Source organism: Oryctolagus cuniculus, chromosome 9, assembly GCF_051225735.1.
Source record: "Oryctolagus cuniculus isolate XC-2025 breed Fujian yellow rabbit chromosome 9, ASM5122573v1, whole genome shotgun sequence".
In the NCBI taxonomy this organism is placed as follows: domain Eukaryota; kingdom Metazoa; phylum Chordata; class Mammalia; order Lagomorpha; family Leporidae; genus Oryctolagus; species Oryctolagus cuniculus.
Genome location: NC_142875.1, coordinates 109274233 through 109288836, shown reverse-complemented (window position 1 = coordinate 109288836; position 14604 = coordinate 109274233). Strand labels below are relative to the sequence as shown.

Below are 14604 nucleotides of genomic sequence, written 5' to 3'. Positions count from 1 at the left end.
GCTGGTGCTGCACCAATCTGAAGCTAGGAGCCAGGTGCTTCTTCCCGATCTTCCATGAGGATTCAGGGTCCCAAGCTCTTGGGCCATCTCCTGCTGCTTTCCCAGGCCATAGTAGAGGGCTGGATTGGAAGAGGGGCAGCAGGGACTAGAACCGGCACCTGTATGGGATGCCGGCACCCCAGGTGGAGGATTAACCTACTGTCCCCTGGTGCCGGTCCAAATGGTCATTACTCTTCATGTTCCTGAAACTTATTGATTATTATATTCTGTTCAGAGCAATTCTCTCCATTTTTATTTTTCCTGGTTCCAGCTTTTGAGTTTTCAGATTCTTTTGGTGTAATTCCCTCATTTAATCCTCTAAAGTAGAAACTATCTGCCTCTTCATAATCCTTTTGCCATTTTTTAAAAAGTGTTTTAAATTTTATTTATTTGAAAGACAGAGTTACAGTGAGAGGTAGAAACAGAGAGAGAGAGATCTTCCATCCGCTGGTTCACTCGCCAGATGGTCGCAAGGACGGAGCTGTGCCAATCCAAAGCCAGGAGCGGTAGCTTCTTCCAGGTCTCCCACACGGGTGCAGGGGCCCAAGGACTTGGGCCAACTTCTACTGTTATTCCAGGCCACAGTAGAGAGCTGGATTGGAAGAGGAGCAGCCAAGACTAGAACTGGAGCCCATAGAGGATGCCAGGGCTTCAGGCCAGGGCATTAACCCACTGCAGCACAGCGCTGGCCCCTACCATTTTTGTTTTTTAAAACCATTGGCAATGGGGTGTTATGTTTCTCAACAACTTTTTCCTTGTATTTGCATTGGTTGCTGTTCTCAGCTGCTAATTTTCTGTGATGTGTAGTTGTTGCCCGTTCATGCTGGTTATCACTGGTCTATAGGAGTCAGTATCACCAGCTGCCACTGAGCATTTTTGACTTTGTAAAGTTCTGTGTGCTTGTTAAGTTGTTTGTGCAAATAAGTGGATGTGTGAGGATTGTGTTTTTCTAAGTATGGCAGCATAGTCATGAGGCTGGAAATCCTAGGATAAGTTCTTAGACCAGTAGGGCTGCTGGGATCTTATGCTGTATATGGGACAGTGGGGTCTGCCTAATTATCTGAGCTAGTGTAGATAATATTACAGGATGGTCTTCTGATACAATGTGGCTGACTGTGGACACCTTTAATCCTAGAATGTGATGAGATAGAAAAATGGCATTTTCTCAGGCATGGTTACTGATGTTCTGTGACTTTGGCCATTTTCCCCTTAATTGGTGTGTGGAAATCAACACAATTTTGGGCCAAAGGACTTGATGGGCAGAAGAGGGCAATTTTATTGGCCTGCCAGTTCTGCTGCTTTGTTTCAATGACTGGCACTTTTTATTTTATTTATTTTTTTGCTGACTCTATTTGAGAAGGAAACTGGAGATGAGTTGACCTGACTAAGCAGAGTGAAGAGCCAGGTGGGAACCAGTGTTAATAGCAGACCTGGTCAAAGACAACCTTGACCTTAGCTTTGTGTGTTCTGGAAACAGAACGGCTGATTCCTCCAAATATCACTCAGCTGAGGTCCTTTCCCTATCCTTGTACAATTTCAAAATGCATGACGATTTGCATGAAATGAAAGAACACATGAGACCCAATGAAAACAGTGCTGTGAACAGCTGAAGGGAAGACTGTCAGGCAGAGTTGGGTGAGAGCCGTGAACAAGACTTTCGCCAGCACATCAGGCATATTCAGGTGAAAGGAAGTCCTAAACCACCTGCTTAGATTTTCATATGCTTCTTATGTTTTTTTGTAACAAACTGAGATTCTCCTTTCCATTTCAAAATCCTCCTGTTTCCCAGAAAACTCTATATCTGCCCTAGACAAATAACCAGTCATTTGGGAGTGAACCAGCAGATGGAAGACCTTTCTCTCCGTCTCTCCCTCTGTCTGTCTGTAACACTTTCTCTCAAAAAAAAAAAAAAAAAAAAAAAAAAACTAAAATCTTTAAAAAGAGTCTGATGTGATAGATATGTCAACTACCCTGGTCCAGTCATTGGTCATTATATATATGAATTAATGTCACACTGTATGCCACACAAATGTACAATTTCTATGTGTCAAATAAAAATCAATTAAAATTCCAGTAACTGCTGAAAAAGAATGATGAATGGCATGTGGATTCCTTATGTGATGTTAATGTCCTTCTCAAACACTGGTTTCTCTAAACTTTTTTTATCTCTGGGACATTTCATTTCATTTTTCAAGCTGGCTAAAGCAGGGAGGAAGCAGAGAAGTCACCCTCAAAAATATATCTGTGATGGAGAAGTTATTTTTCAAGGTGATTGCCGTTGGTTCACCTTCCAATGGCCGCCACGGCTGGCGCGCTGCAGCCAGGGCACCACGCTGATCCGAAGGCAGTAGCCCGGTGCTTCTCCTGGTTTCCAAGGGGTGCAGGGCCCAAGGACTTGGGCCATCCTCCACTGCATTCCCTGGCCACTGCAGAGAGTTGGCCTGGAAGAGGGGCAACCGGGACAGAATCCGGTGCCCCGACCGGGACTAGAACCTGGTGTGCCGGCGCCTCAAGGCAGAGGATTAGCCTAGTGAACTGCGGCGCCGGCTTTGTTGACTCTATTTTAGAAACTTCACTATGGGTAGGAAATTTCCCAAAAAGAAAAAATTGATTGTGTGTATGCATGTAGAATACTTTTAGAAAACAGAAAATTCTGTTAAAACTGTTATTTTCATAAGTTGCTAGAAATTTGAGTGCTTGATAAGCAGTTAAAGTATGTATAAATGAGATTTTAATTTAATGGCAACTTGTACAAATTAGACCTTTTTCAACCTATCCCTAAGCAAGAGAAAAAAAAAAGGAAATAATAAAAGAGATAGTCTCCAGTTTCTGAATGAAAGAGAAATACAGTAAAATATTATGCTGCAGAATATATTGTACCCTTCTTTGTGTTAAGGATAAATTTTATTTGGACAGTTTTTTTTCCCCCTTGTATTGAGAATTTAGGTTTAATCATCCTTCTTTATTATTAGATATCAACTTGAATAAAAGGAAGTTAGGGTTGGGCTAATTAGACCTTACCAGCCACACTGAAAACTCGTACAACCTTCAAAACAGACCTATGTTGTGTTTATGGTGGAATTGTTCGTCTCTTGATTTCCAGAGAACTTTTCAGTAATGAAATGTAATGCACAAGGCCATAAACACACACATGGCTTCAAGAAAAACAGGCAAATCTCTGATCCCTACTTTTGCTCTGATTTGTTGTTTGTGGACTCTGGATTCAAAATGTGAGGTCCTCTAGAACATTAAGTGAAAGAATGGAAATTTGAAAAGTATAGAGCGCATGGTTGTAGCTCCTGTTTCCTTTTCTCTGAGAATGTCTGAACAGTTATCTAGGTGGAATTCTTCTGAGTCCAAGGGCTGGTTTTTAATATTCATAGATAATCAACTTTGAAGAATTTATTTAGCAATTGTCTTCATTGGTAACCTAAACCTAGGATATTTATGTTCCTGTACATTAAATTATTTTGCTAAATTTATGGTCTATATAGATCCTTCCAATTTATTTTATCAAGAGTATTTGACCTCTGCATATGTGATACAGTTCCTGTTTAGGATAGTGTAACATTGAGTTTGAGAACTCAAAGTTTGAGAACAGTTGAGAAAACTGTAAGTTCTCTACTTAACTCCTTTATTAAGTATGGCTTGTCTGAAGGATTTTTAAAGTTAGGAGTATGACGCTAATTCATGTATTTGCTGTTGATGTATTTATTTTTTTTGCCCAGATTGTAACCATGCAGTCTAATCCTGCTGCATCCTGGAAAAGTCTCAAATCATAATGATTTGAATAGTTCAGGTAAAATTGTTGCAATGAAGGTTGGAGGAATTGTTTTACCAGCTTGTTTTTGATGGGGAAATTGTTTAGTTTTATTTGTTTGATTTTAATTCAAGTAAAGAATGAAAGTGGTCCTCAAACATTTGTTTCTAACTTTTTTTGGTTATAGTGATTACTATGACCCAATAAGCAATGCTTAGAAAGAGAATAAAATATTTGAGAAATCAAAAAATATTGAGAAGTAGAAAGAGAGAGAGAAAGTGAGAGTAAGCGTTCCTGCATGCATTGAATCACTCCCTAAAAGCCTCTGAAGGTAAGAGCTAGCCTGGATTGGAGCCAGGTCATCCACTTTTGTGGCGACAGCCCTATTATTTGAGCTATCACTGCGACTTCCCAGAGTTAACACTGGTTGGAAGCAGACCCAGAACAGGGAATTGTACCCAGCATTCTGATCTGGGACACAGGAATCTTTAACTGCAAGCCAAAAAAACCGCACTTCTTAAATTCAGTTCTTTTCAAAATTTTGAGCATTCCTTGGCCTCTGCAACTTCCTTGCATTTGTTCTCTTTTTCTTGCTCCTCTAAAATTATGAGAATATCAGGGAGAGTTCTTAAAATAATGGAAAAATTTGCATTTGTTACAGAATCCAGAGGAGGGAACAAACAATAGAATTCTTCTACATGGAAGCCGTCTGGCAAATAAATGAGGAACTGGTGCTGAAAGTGTCAAGGAGATTGTGTTCACAGCTCTCAAAATTCAGACCCACAAGGCGCCCAGGAAAACAGGTGACAATCAGAAATTGCATGCTGCCTAGATTATTTGTATGTTGAATACATTGTTATGACTGCATTGTTCCAATGTAAGATTGCTATCTTCTTTTCCTTTTAATTTTCCTTTTTTTTTTTTTTTTTTATTTGAAGAGAGAGAAAGAAATCCCTCTGCTGCTTTTTTCTCTACATGGCCACAATTGCAAGGGATCGGCCATGTGAAAGCACAGAACCCTTAACTCATTCTGGGTCTCCCACATGAGTGGCAAGGAGAGAACCCTTGAATTATTACCTGCTGTCTTTCAGGGTGCCCATCAGCAGGAAGATGGATTAGAAACAGTTATGGATTTGAACCCAGGCTCTCTGATACGTCATGTGGGCATTTCAGGTGGCGTCTTATGCTGTGCCAAAAGGCCATTCCAACGTAATCTTCTTACTCCTTTTCTGAAACCAACAAAACAAAGTGTGTAGGGCCACTCTGACATGGCAGGGAAGTTCTAATTCCCTGCTGTGATTACTGAGGGTGCAGAGAGCCTGTCTTTTCCCTTCAGATTGTTACTTCCTCTTTTCCTTTCTAATTTCTCTTTGTGTATTCTTTCCATGCACATAGCAGACCATGCAAACCAAATGGCTGACAAAAGGAGAAAACCAGTTATTCCTCAATTCTCTTTTGGCTGCTATTCAAAATGTTCAAGGATCTATTTGCAAAGATGTTTATTTACTACATTATATGCTATAGTAGTGAACACCTGAAAGCCCAAGTGTCCATTAATAGGATAACAGTTGAGGGAAATTACAGCACAGCTAGATGATAGAATGGTGTAGAATCAAGTGTGATAATATCCTTGGTGGCACAGTGTGTTAAGCTGCTGCCCGTGACACTGGCATCCCATATGAGTGCCTGATTCAAGTCCAGGCTGCTCTGCTTCCGATAGAACTCCCTGCTAATGTGCTGGGAATTTAGTGGAGGATTGCTTGAGAACTTGAGCTCTAACCACCGATGTGAGAGACCTGGTTGGAGTTCCAGGCTCCTGGCTTCAGCCTGGGCCAGTCCTGGCTGTTACAGTCATTTGGGTGAACAGTGGATGAAAGATTTCTCTCTCTGTCTCTTTCTCCCTCGCTTCCACAACTCTGCCTTTCAAATAAATAATTAAATAAGTGTATACATAAATAAATTAAAAAATCTCAGCAAACAAATCCTTATTAACCCTAGAAAGAGTAGCAACCAAGCCTCACAACTGAAGGAGCTAAAAATAGAAGAATAAACTAAGCTGAAAGCCAGCAGAGGATGGGAATGATGATTAGAGCCAAGAAAATAGACTAGAAAAACAAAGTTAGTGAAAGCAAAGATTGATCCATTGAAATATAAACACAATTGGGGCTAAAGCTGTGGTGTATTGTGTAAAGTCGCCGCCTGCAGTGCTGGCATCCCACAGGAGCGCCGGTTTGATTCCTGGCATCTCCTCTTCCGATCCAGCTCTCTGATATTTTTTAGCAGTACAAAATGGTCCAAGTCCTGGGGCCCCTTCACCCATGTGAGAGACCGGGAAGAAGCTCCTGGCTTCTGACTTTGGATCAGCTTGGCTCTGTCTGTTGTGGCTATGTGGGGAATGAACCAGCAGATGGAAAACCTCTCTCTCTGTCTCTGCCTCTGCTTCTCTATAACTCTGCCTTTTAAGTGTAAATAAAATAAATTAAAAAAATATAAGCACAACAGACTTTTAGCTTGCTGAAGTAAGAAAAGAAGGGACTATTGCCGTGGTGTAGTAGATTAAGCCTCTGTCTGTGGAGCCAGCATCCTATATGGGCTGCTTCACTTCTGATCTAGCCCTCTGCTAGTGGCCTGGTCAAACCGTAGAGCACGGGCCAAGTGCTTGGTCCCCTGCACTCACGTGGAAATCGAGAAAACCACCTCACTTCTGGCTCCTGGCTTCAGATTGGCCCAATTCCAGTCACTGCAGCCATTTGGAGAGTGAACCAATGGATGGAAGACCTTATCTCTGTCTGTAACTCTACCTCTCAAATAAATAAATAAATCTTTAAAAATATATTAAAAAGAAATAGGAAAAAAGACCCAAATTTCTGTAATTACCATTAAAAATTGTGGACTTGCTGCCAATTCTGCAGAAATAGAAGTTTTTGTAAGAGAGTACTATGGGCCGGCGCTGTGGTTCACTAGGCTAATCCTCTGCCTGTGGCGCTGGCACCCGGGGTTCTAGTCCCAGTCAGGGAGCGGAATTCTGTCCCAGTTGCTCCTCTTCCAGTCCAGCTCTCTGCTGTGGCCCGGGAAGGCAATGGAGGATGGCCCAAGTGCTTGGGCCCTGCACCTGCATGGGAGGCCAGGAGGAAGCACCTGTCTCCTGGCTTTGGATTGGAGCAGTGCACCGGCCATAGCAGCCATTTGGGGATGAACCAACAGAAGGAAGACCTTTCTCTCTGTCTCTCTCTCTTACTGTCTAACTCTGCCTGTCAATAATAAAAAAAAGTACTATGAACAGTTGTCCTTAATAAATTGGGTGATCTGGATGAAATGGATTGATTCAAAAGAACACATAAACCATCAAGTGTAAATAAGTTGGGAGTCCCTCCCATATTTTTTGTGGTGTGCTTTTTTTGGTGTAAAACAGCAGTGATTTCTTGATATTGTGATAAAACATTAAAACACCATCAAGGGCAGTGTTTTACTAAGATTGATCTTTGAAAAACATGTTACTTCCATTTACTTCTTGTTGAAAACAGTTTCGCTGGTATTCCTTACCTTAAAAGAAGTATTCTATAAATTTCATAAAGTTGTGAACTCACCTAGTGATAATATAGATCTCTCCCTGATACTCCTGTCAAGCTGTGGTCTTTCTTGTTTTTTCCCTTGTTGAATATTCTGGTTAGTGGTGCATTAAACCTGTGATTATAGAGTGGACTGTAATTATGTTTTTGCAAAAGTCAAAGGAAAAAAAGAAAGGAAGGGAGGATGGGGATTGAGGGAGGAAAAGAAGGAGTGAGGGAAGATTGGTTATCTTAGAATTGTACCTATGAAATATGTGAACTCTGTATTCTTTATATTAATAAAGACTATTTTAAAAATGGTATTTCTTCTGTTAATACTAAATTCCAGTTTCTCAGATGCTTTTTAAGATATTGCTTTGTTATCAATGAAAGTAATGCTGATATTGAGAAGTTGAAGTCAAACAGATTCTGCTTCTTGGCAGACATGTTTTTTTCTTCCCTGGATGTTTTCCCTTGGTATTTTAAAAATTTCTCCATAATTTGTCTTGGTGTGATTGTTCTTTAGCTGATTTGAGTTGAAATCTGCATATGCTTTCACATTGAAGTCTTGTTTTTATTTTGTAATTTTAATGTTATTATCTTTTTTTGTTCCTCATTTGAAATTCCTGTGTATCAATTCTTCAGCTCTTCCCTTCTCTCTGGGTTCCTATTTGTTTCCCACAGGAATGCCTGCTAATTAGATGGTGATGACCTTCTCCTGTCCATATGTCTCTTAATATTTTTAAGATATTTCTGACTGTTCTTTTCTCTCACCTTCTTGGTAAATGGGTGTTCCAGCTCACTAATTTCTTCTTCAACCACATGCATCCTTATTTTTTTTTCCATTTTTGTCTTTTTGATTTCTCAGCTTAGTAATGTTGTATATCCCTCATATTTTTATCACAACTGTTGTCCTGTGAGACAACCACTGTTAAAGATTTCTGCATCTTATAATTCACAGTCTTGTATGTGTCCCACCTTACATCAGGATTAGTCTATGTGACCAACAGAGTAAGGTAGAAATGGTGATATGTCAAATCCAGGTTAAGTGATAATAAAACAAAGTCGTTCTTTTAGAATCTCCCTCTTTAGTGCCACAAAGGAAATTCAAACAGCACAGAAGTGATAGCAAAGACTTCTTCCCCCTCCAGTCTTTTACTGCCCGCTTGAACAGGAGATAGTTTGTAGAAAACTCTGTTAACACATTCCTGATCTCCTTGAACTAGATGAAGATTTTACTTTAAGAAAGCCAGTTGTCATGAACAAAGTTTCTTTCAGTTGCTACAGGATACCCAACAAATTTAGTAGATGGTTACTTTAAGAGGAACAGTTATGAGACTTTAAAAACTGATTAGAATGGTAGAGGTAAAAGATCAAAAACATAGAAAAAATAGTGCTTTTTAACCTTCTGGGGTGAACATCGTCAGAGATTATTGTATTTAGAGATTTTGACAAAGCCATAGAAATTTTTAATCGGGGATCCTTGAGTTCCTTTTGATTTGTTGTCTATCCTTCTTCCCTAAATAATAGGAAGTGGTGAGGGGCAGCATTGTCTTGCAGTGGGTTAGCTGGTGCAGCTTTGTATCCCAGCTGCTCCACTTTGTGTCCAAGTCCCTGTAATGGGTTTGTGAAAGCAGTATAGGATGGCACAAATATATGAACTCTTGCCACCCACGTGTGAGACCCTGACTGTGTTCCAAGCTCCTAGGTTTAGCTTTGTCCAACTATAGCTGTTGTGTCCATTTGGGGGGTGTTAACCTAATTGGATGGACTATTTGTCTCTTTCTCTCTTTGATGCTATAATTCTGCCTTTCAAGAAAATAAATATTTTGATAAAATTATAGGAAGGCAATTTATATTTTATTGTTTTCTTTCAATTTCACCCATTAATGTAGTGTTATTTTTTAAAAGATTTATTACTTATTTGAAAAGTAATGTTAGAGAGAGAGAGAGAGGGAGGGAAAAAGAGTGAGAGAAAAGAGAGATTTTCTATCCACTGGTTTACTTCTCCATTATCCCAGAGGGTCAGGCCAAACAGAGGAACCAGGAATTCCATCCTGGTGTCCTACATGAGTGGCAGGGACTCAAGTACTTGTGCCATCTTCTGCTTTCTTCTCAGCTGGCTCAGAGGTGTAGCAGGCTAGCGTGCAAGTGCACCCTATATGGGGTGCCTGCATTGCAAGTTGTGGCTTAACCTGCTTTGCCACATGCCTACTTGGAAGATAACTTTTCCTGTAAGTCTTCTTTTATCTGAAGGTAACTGAAACTCTGAGAGCTTTAAGTAGCTTATGATGTGTCCAGAGTCAGTAAGAATGAGAGTTAAAAAGAAACATGAAGGATGCCGAAATCCATGTCCCCTAAAATGCAATATGTTGTCTCCTTAATAAAATCCATCCAGTTTTTGTTAAAAAAAATAGTGGGTCCATAAGAAAGGTTAGGATAGAGGGAGCAATCAAAAAGAAGAAATGGGGCAGGGTGGGTTCTAGGCTGATGAGGCCTAGAAACACATTCGTTGCCTGGATCCCATGAGCTGTTATTTTGGGAATGTTAAAGATAGCCTCATCCTGTGCATCTTCCTCACTTCCATTATACTGTTCCCCTCCAATTACTGGAACCTGAAAATGATGAAACAATTTTCATTTGTGCAGTGGATTCCAGGGAAGAGGAGTAACAGTGGAACTCTTTCACTTGGGAGTTGGTTTGATTCCATTCAGGAGGAGGAAATTTTGCTGGAGACATTGATGAGAAGGGGTACTAAATGCTCTTCTGTTGTGTTCACATCCCATAAATGACAGTTTCACATACAGCGAAAATCAGAGATGAGGACAATCAGAAAGTGCATGCTGATTATTTTATTGGCATATGGAAAATAGGGTTATGACATTGTTGTTCTAGTGTCTTGGATACTTGAGGGACATTATGTTCTTATTCACTTTCTGAAAGAAAGAAAAAAAAGAAGAAAGTTTATTGAAAGGACTTGAGTGGGCAAGAAGATCAAGCTCCATTACTGGTTTCTCTGAAATAAGAACATCTTTTCTGGTCATGTCTGTTAGTAGTTCTGTGTACTTTCTGTACTTGGATGTCCCTTTCTTTCTCCAAATTGGGAAGTTTTCTGTAATTATTTCACTAAATAGGCCTTCTAATCCATTCTCTCTTTCCATTCTTTCAGGAATTCCTAAGACCTGTATGTTGGGTCATTTGATAGTATCCCATAAATCTCCAACACTGTTTTTAATTTTTCTACTTTCTTATTTTTGTTGGTCTGACTGAAAAATTTCCAAAGATTTGTCTTGTAGCTCAGATATTCTTTCTTGAGCCTCACCAAGTCTGTGGTTAACGCTTTCCACTGCATTTCTTTACTTGATCTATTGAATTAGTTATTGCTCATTTTTTCATTTTTAGTTCTCTTTAAAGTCTCAATTTCATGGGAAAAGTTTTCATTCATGTCATGCATGGATATCTTTAATTTATGGATTTGCTTCTCCTTGCTTCTGAGCAATCCTATAATTATGTTGGAGAACTTAACTAAAATGATGGCATCTTGCCACTGTATCTCAAAATAACTGAGTAGAAATCATTAAAGTGGGGTTGAGGACTATATAATTTCAACATCTTTCAGGTTCATTCATGGCACACCATAGTTAGAGAAGCTTAGGCAGTAGGGCTTGATAGAGAAAAACTGGACTCTTACCTGTGATTGACTGTGGATTATTGTGGTGGTTGTCCTTGGGGAGGGCCTTGTGGTCTGTTTCCTTGAAAACGTGGTTGTGGACCCTGCTGCGGGCCTCCCTGCTGGGGTCCTCCCCGTGGGCCTCCCTTTTTGGTCCTCCCTGTGACCCTCTCTGTTGGGGTCCACCCTGTGGGCCTCCCTGTTGAGGTCCTCCCCGTGGGCCTCCCTTTTGGGGTCCTTGCTGTTGTTGTCCTCCCTGCTGGGGTCCTCCCTGTGGGCCTCCCTGCTGGGGTCCTCCCTGTGGGCCTCCCTGTTGGGGTCCTCCCTGTTTTTGTCCTCCCTGCTGGGGTCCTCCCTGTGGGCCTCCCTGTTGGTTTCCTTGGCTAGTGTTGTTCTGTTGGCCTCCGTGTTGAGGTGGTCGCTGCTGGTTTCCAGGGCGAGGTGGGCGAGTAGAATTCTGCTGGCCTCCCTGTGGTGGGCCACCTTGGTTTCCAGGGTGAGGTGGGCGAGTAGAATTCTGCTGGCCTCCCTGTGGTGGTCCACCTTGGTTTCCAGGGAAAGGTGGGCGGGTCTGGTTATGTTGGCCTCCTGGGCCCGGTGGTTTGTTCTGATGACGAGTTTCTTGGCTATCATCATCAGTTTGACTTGTTGCAGAGGTCTGGCCTAGGTTTCCATACTCTTCATGAGTTTAGTGACTGAGAGTGTCTATTGTTAGCTCCTAACCTGATCACATGTTACTCTGTCAACCTGTCTCCTACTGTCCACGTTTCTTTCTTAAGTACTACTCCTATTAAAAATATACTGATATTGTAGAGAGCTTCATTCTTTGTTCTTGTGAAAAGTGTTTTGTTTTAATTTGACCTAAGAGGAGCTCTTGGATATCTTAGAATTGTACTAAGTATCTCCAAGTACAGGATGGTACAAATGTCTCTTAGGTTTTTATTTTTTATTGTGAGCTACTCTAAAAAGTTGCAAAGTTTGTCCATATTTGAGCTCTTGAGCCCTGTGTTGAAAGTAATGTTAGTTTTTTTTTTTTTTTTGTCCCAGACACATGTAGAGGAATACTGACAGAGTACAGAGGCAGGCAGCATGATGGACCACTCAATTTACTTAATAATGTGTTAAGCTTTCATCAGCTATGGGATACCTTGTCTGCCCAGTCACAGGGTAATGGGACTGATACACTTGTTTCTTTGTGGTTTTTTTGAAATCCACTTAACTATAGAGGGGAATATTGGAGAAAAGGTAGCTATTTGAGGGACTTTGAGAAAAATGGAAGAATGAGAATTTGGACAGTTCCCATTAGTCTGTCACATGTCAGCAGTCATTTCTGGTCTGGGTGAACAGGCAAACAGCTGTTGCCCCTGAATTCTGAAATCACTTGTATTCTATTATATGACCCAATTGTTTACGGTCCCCTGAGTCAATTTGAGGAAGTTTGGCTGTATTTTTATCCCTTTGAACATTCATTATGTCGTATAAAATGTTATGATCAAAAGTTATCACAGATCTATTACTGGTGAAAAAAAGGGAAGAGAAAGTTCAATGGGGTATTCTTGAGTTTTTACCTGATGTGAGGATGGAATAGTCTTTATAGTCAACTTCTAGGAGGAGAAGCATAGGACAAAAGAAAGGTTAAGTCAGGATCCACCAAGGCTGGCAAGTGTTCTATGTGGAGCAGGGCCTCCTGGACATTCCTTAATATTCCTCTGCAGCCCCTTTCTGTAAGGCTTTTGGAGAGGGAGAGGGTAGTGACAGGGCTGTTTCTTGGATGAGGATCAACCAGGACCTCAACATACAAAAGCCCACTTCTTCCCTATGATCTCTCACCCATACTGTCAACCCTCAGCCTACTCAGACCCACAACAATGTCCCAAATTCTCTGCCTCTGCCTCTAATCAGGGAAATTCTGGTGTTGAGGTACACAGGTAACCTAAAGCATTGTCCTTTTTTTTTTAATTTTTAAAAATTTTTTTTGACAGGCAGACTGGACAGTGAGAGAGAGAGACAGAGAGAAAGGTCTTCCTTTTTGTGGTTGGTTTACCCTCCAATGGCCACTGCAGCCGGCGCGCTGCGGCCGGCGTACCACGCTGATCCGATGGCAGGAGCCAGGTACTTATCCTGGTCTCCCATGGGGTGCAGGGCCCAAATACTTGGGCCATCCTCCACTGTACTCCCTGGCCACAGCAGAGAGCTGGCCTGGAAGAGGGGCAACCAAGACAGATCCGGCACCCCAACCGGGACTAGAACCTGGTGTGCCAGTGTCACAAGGCGGAGGATTAGCCTAGTGAGCCACGGCGCTGGCCAGCATTGTCTTATAATAAATGTCTTCTCTGCCTGAGATATCTACAGTAGTCCAAGATTTATACACATTTCCTAGAATCAACCTTGCTATTTTTTTCTATAAGATTTTTTCCAATCTCTTCCCTATATAGCATATTTCAGAGATTCAGCTTTGGCCTTATTTTTGTAGGAAATATTTTAAAACACTTCCACTAATAATTTAGTGATCACAATTATATACATTGTTAATGTTTTCTGACATATCCTCCAAAACCTCATTTACGTTATTTTGTATTTTGCAGTCAGTTTCTCCTTCTTTTTTTAAAAAAATATTTATTTATTTATTTTTAAGTCAGAGGTACAGAGAGGGAGTGATCAGTAGATAGAAGTCGTGCATCCTCTGGTTCACTCTCCAGATGGCAGCAACACCCATGGCTGAGCCAGGCTCAGTCTAAGAGCCAGAAGTCTCCTACGTGGGTAGCAGGGAGCCACATAGTTGGACCATCATCTGCTGCTTTTCCCAGGCACATTAGTAGGGAATCAGGTTGGAAGTGGAGCAGCCAGGACATGAACAAGCACCCATGTGGGATGCCAGCATTGCAGAACTTATCTGCTATGCCAGAATGCCAGCCCCCTCCATTCAATTTCTGAGCTTGTTTCTCACATTTTTTTCCATGTAGAGCAATTTCTCTACCTTTTGCTGAGACTCTTCCTCCCAATTTTCCCTGTGAAACTTACTTTTTGATGTTTTATTTTAAGAATTCATGCTTCCTATGTTTATTTTTCTATATTCTTGACTTTTCCCCCATGCATTTTAGATATTTCTCTCATTTGATATTGTAAATAGAAGTCTATTGTGTCATCATTCTCTTTCATTTTCATTTTTAAAAATTGACAGCAAGCTTTTGTATTTCCTAAAAGTCTTTTTGGGTACTGCCTGGCCTTTGAGCTACTGATTGTTCTGTGGTATGTCATGGTTGCTTTCTCATGCTTTTTGTGCTTGTACTGTGTCATCATCAGCTGCTGCCATTTATCATTTTGGACCCAGTGTAGGTCTTTTCTTATTGTTCTGGGTCTGTGTAGAGCAGTGACAGGCAGGTGGGAGGTATGGCAGGGAGGGCCATGTGTCTGGAAATCCCTTGATGAAAGTGGTTGATTGGACCACCTTTAACCAGTATGAATGTCCCCTTGACCCAGTGAGGATGTATGGGTTCGGTGCTATGTACATGTATGTCTTTACGGCTCATTCAGAAGGGGAGCAGATAATAGTATAGGAAGGCTTTCTAATAAAATGGAGTTTGAGG

At 41.1% G+C, this 14604-nt stretch overlaps 1 protein-coding gene and 1 long non-coding RNA gene across 2 annotated transcripts in view; both read right to left on the bottom strand.

Moving 5' to 3' along the window:
• Positions 1 to 14604, bottom strand: part of LOC138843658 (uncharacterized) — a 72957-nt gene that overhangs the window by 6716 nt on the left and 51637 nt on the right. The gene's annotated exons all lie outside the window — the stretch shown is intronic.
• LOC149124725 (uncharacterized) lies at positions 10184 to 11144 on the bottom strand. The gene is made up of 2 exons (XR_016213777.1): positions 11039 to 11144; positions 10184 to 10283 (listed from the first exon to the last, which is right to left on the bottom strand). It is a non-coding gene; the product is annotated as an uncharacterized LOC149124725 (long non-coding RNA).